A 4,798-nucleotide genomic window follows, 5' to 3' on the forward strand; every position below is an offset into this window, starting at 1 on the left:
CATTTGAACGCCCTTAAAGTTGGCGAGTCCACAACTGCTGCAGGCAGGGCATTCCACACCCTCTGAGTAAAGAACCTACCTCTGACATACTGGGCCCAGTCTTCTGTGCTTGCATTGTAGGCTTCAAGTTTACTAAAAAGGGAGGTTTGGAGGGAAAAGAAATTTGCTTTACTCCTTCTGGCTAATGTAAAAACCTTACCGAGGCCAGCCTTCCAACACCAACCACACTTTATTTACAGTGTGCTCAAGATATCGTTCAGTAGCTACAGAGTGCAAATATGCCCCGAGACTCTAGATTGCCGGCCTGAGTGGAGCCAGCTGCTTTACAACCCCCTGCTGCCCCTTCTCTAATGGGTAATCCTCCACTCACCTAATAGAGGAGCTCCTATTTGACAAGGCCCTGGAGGAGACCTATTAACGATTCCCCGTGGTCAGACTGGAGGGAGATACAGAGTGGGACTCTCTCAGGATCAGTGTTAGGTCCCATCATAAGTGTTACATTATCAGGTTTTGGGTGCGCAAATTTACAGATAACACAAAACTTGGAAGTATTGTTAACTGTGACAAACTTCAAAAGGACATTCTTATTCATACATGGGCGTCGCTGGCTGGCTAGCATTTATTGCCCATCCCTAGTTACCCTTGGAGGGCAGTTGAGAGTCAACCACATTGCTATGAGATTGGAGTCACATGTAGGCCAGACCAGGTAAGGACAGCAGATTTCCCTCCCTAAAGAGCATTAGTGAACCAAATGTTTTTTTCTGACAATCGACAATGGTTTCATGGTCATCATTAGATTCTTAAATCCAGATATTTTTTATTGAATTCAAATTTCACCATCTGCTGAGGTGGGATTTGAACCCAGGTCCCCAGAACATTAGCTGAGTCTCTGGGATTAATAGTCTAGTGATAATGCCACTAGGCCATCGCCTCCCCTAGAGACAAGCTAATGGACTGGGCAGTTAAATCTAATGAGGTGACTCAGTTTGGTACAAAGAATGAGGCGAGGTGGAGTAAAACAAAGAGGACATTTCTAAAGGGGATGCAGGAGCAGAGGATCCTAGTGGGGGATGTGTGCCCAGATCATTGGATTTGGCAGGGTAGGTTGAGAAAGTGGTTACTAAGGCGGGCGGAATCCGCATCTTAACAAACAGGGCTACAGAGTAGAAAAGCAATGGAGTTGTGATAAAATTGTATAAACACTGGCTCAGCTTCAACTGGAACATTGCATCCAGTCCTGGGCACCACATCTTTGATGTGGAGATGCCAGCATTGGACTGGGGTAAACACAGTAAGAAGTCTCACAACACCAGGTTAAAGTCCGACAGGCTTATCTGGTAGCAAAAGCCACTAGCTCTCAGACCCTTGACCCTTCGTCAGATGAGTGGAGAATTCCACTCACCACTCTCCACACGAAGGGTCAGAGGCCCGAAAGCTAGTGGCTTTTGAACCATAGAACCCTACAGTGAAGAAAGAAGCCCTTTGGCCCATCAGGTCCGCACCGAACACAATCCCACCCAGGCCCTACACCCATATCCCTACATATTATACCCACTAATCCCTCTAACCTACACATCCCGAGACACTAAGGGGCAATTTAGCATGGTCAATCAACCTAACCCGCACATCTTTGGACTGTGGGAGGAAACCTGAGCACCCGGAGGAAACCCATGCAGACACAAGGAGAATGTGCAAACTCCACACAGACAGTGACCCGAGCCGGAAATCGAACCCAGGACCTTGGAGCTGTGAAGCAGCAGTGCTAACCACTGTGCTACTGTGCCACCCATCTACCACATCTTTGAACCGGCTTCAGGGCATTAGACAGAGTGCAGAGAATATTCTCCAGAATGCTTCCAGAAAAGAGGAAGTTAAATTAGGCGGATGAGTTCCTAAGAGGAGGTTTGATTGAGTGTTGAGTCCGCAGGATTGATGCTGGGAGGCGCAGAGACTGACGATCTAAAGGAGGTTCATTAACGAGGAGAGTTCAGTACATGCTGCTTCTTTACTGTTCAGTTACCCAGAGTAGCAATCGGTGCTATCACTTCCAGCAACATCGTGCCGTAATGCAGGTATCATCATATAGTGCTGAGTGCTGCTTCAGCGCCACACTCCAAACTCAATATAAATACATAACACAGAGGTCTGTGTAACCCCAGGCATTTAGCATGGCCAATCCACTAACCTACCCATCTTTGGTCATTAAGGGACAATTTAGCATGGCCAATCCACCTAACCTACCCAACTTTGGTCATTAAGGGACAATTTAGCATGGCCAATCCACCTAACCTACCCAACTTTGGTCATTAAGGGACAATTTAGCATGGCCAATCCACCTAACCTACCCAACTTTGGTCATTAAGGGACAATTTAGCATGGCCAATCCACCTAACCTACCCAACTTTGGTCATTAAGGGACAATTTAGCATGGCCAATCCAACTAACCCGCGCATATTTGGAGTGTAGGAGGAAACCGGAGCAAACCCACACAGACACAGGGAGAACATGTAACCTCCAAGCAGTCCGAGGCCAGAATTGAACCCGGGTCCCTTGCTCTGTGAGGCTGCAGTGCTAATCATTGTGCTGCCCCTCAATGTCAGCCTAGATTTTGTGTGCAGCTATATGGACTGTAGGACAAGTACGTGACCTTCTAATTCCGAGCCAAGGTTCTTGCTGCTGAATGACATGTGGCACAGGGGGTTGTATTTTGAGAAGTCTCTACGTTGCCCCTGTCTTTGTGAAAGTCACTCCTTTAATTGGCCAAGATTGATGGCATTTGGCCTTCCTTGAAGCTTCCCTGTGGAAGCTCAGGATTTGGATGCATTCCAGACAGTTGGAGTTATGGTCTCTGGTTTCTGGCAACCTCAGTCACATGCAGCGAGCAAGAGAGAGAGGCTTCCGTTCCGCGTAAGTGCTCCGACCCACCTCACCTCACCCAGCGCTGATCACGGTGTCTGTCTCAGCGCAGTTCAGTTAAACCTTCTCGGCAGCAGCACGAGTTTAATCTTACCGCTCATTAAGAAAGTCAGTGACAAACTCGAGCTCGATATTTCACCCCTTCACCACTGATAATGAATAAAGCGGCCCAAAGACCTGCCCGTCATTTCAATTAGCAAAATGAGACAGTCAAACAGAGCTGCAGAGAAAGCAGAAATTTGTGCCAGTATCGTTAATCACCCACCCTCAGTTCAGTGAATTCACATTTTGGCTGGAAGTATTTGGAGCAGCAGCAGTGTGGACTGTAACACTGTGTTAATCACTAATCCATCTCTGCAGAGACTGTCGCACTATCTGTAACCTCCCCCCCGTGACTGGCCTGGGTTTGTAAAACCTCACTTACTGGACTGTCTGGAGACAATACACATCTCTTTAACCTGTGATCAGTGCTCCTTCCACTCACATTGTCGGCCACTTTAAGACTTGAATAGCAGGTTAGTTGTAAAGACTTGCATTCTAATCAGTAATCTGTAAACTGTCTGTGCTGTTATATGCTCTGTCTGAGGCCAGAACTCTCCATTCACCTGACGAAGAGGGAAACCTCGAAAGCTTGTGAGTTTACTATCAAATAAACTGGTTGGACTTTAACCCGGTGTTATCAGACTTCTTACCGTGTTTACCCCAGTCCAACGCCGGCATCTCCACATCGAGACTGTCTGTACACAGAGGATTGGATTTGGAAATGGGAAAGGTTGGGGTGCACATTGTGAACTTGTGTGAATTGTGTGAACTTCACAGATTCACACTAGTTCAAACCATGATTTGCAACCTCTTCCAGACCTACCACTCGCTACCCCCCACCCCGCACCCCTCACACTGTTCCTCTTCAGCCTTACACCCCACTCCCCATTCTCCCACATCGTCTCTCCCCACCCCCTGAGATCTCTCACTTCTGGCCCGATGTGCACTTCCCATATTAAATATTTTGTTGCTGTGCCTTTAGCTGCCGAGATCTCACACCTGGAATCCCCTCCCTAAACAGCTTCACCTCTCCACCTCTTTCTGCTGCCTTCAGACCCTTCCCACCCCACGGGGTCAGTGTTAGTTTAGAGGTGGTTCAGTGTTAGTTTAGTAGTGGTTCAGTGTTAGTTTAGTGGTGGTTCAGTGTTAGTTTAGTGGTGGTTCAGTGTTAGTTTAGAGGTGGTTCAGTGCTAGTTTAGTGTTGGTTTAGTGTCGGTTCAGTGTTAGTTTAGTGGTGGTTCAGTGTTAGTTTAGTGTTGGTTTAGTGTCGGTTCAGTGTTAGTTTAGTGGTGGTTCAGTGTTAGTTTAGTGTTGGTTTAGTGTCGGTACAGTGTTAGTTTAGTGGTGGTTCAGTGTTAGTTTAGTGTTGGTTTAGTGTCGGTACAGTGTTAGTTTAGTGTTGGTTCAGTGTTAGTTTAGTGGTGGTTCAGTGTTAGTTTAGTGGTGGTTCAGTGTTGGTCTAATGGTGGTTCAGTATTGGTTTAGTGGTGGTTCAGTGTTAGTTTAGTAGTGGTTCAGTGTTAGTTTAGAGGTGGTTCAGTGTTAGTTTAGAAGTAGTTCAGTGTTAGTTTAGTGGTGGTTCAGTGTTGGTTTAGTGTCGGTTCAGTGTTAGTTTAGTGGTGGTTCAGTTTTGGTTTAGTGTCGGTTCAGAGTTGGTTTAGTGTCGGTTTAGTGTTAGTTTAGTGTTGGTTTAGTGTCGGTACAGTGTTAGATTAGTGGTGGTTCAGTGTTAGTTTAGTGGTGGTTCAGTGTTGGTCTAATGGTGGTTCAGTGTTGGTTTAGTGTCGGTTCAGTGTTAGTTTAGTGGTGGTTCAGTGTTGGTTTAGTGGTGGTTCAGTGT

The sequence above is a fragment of the Carcharhinus amblyrhynchos genome, chromosome 25 (assembly GCF_965287045.1).
Source record: "Carcharhinus amblyrhynchos chromosome 25, sCarAmb.v2.hapA, whole genome shotgun sequence".
Taxonomy (NCBI): Eukaryota; Metazoa; Chordata; class Chondrichthyes; order Carcharhiniformes; family Carcharhinidae; genus Carcharhinus; species Carcharhinus amblyrhynchos.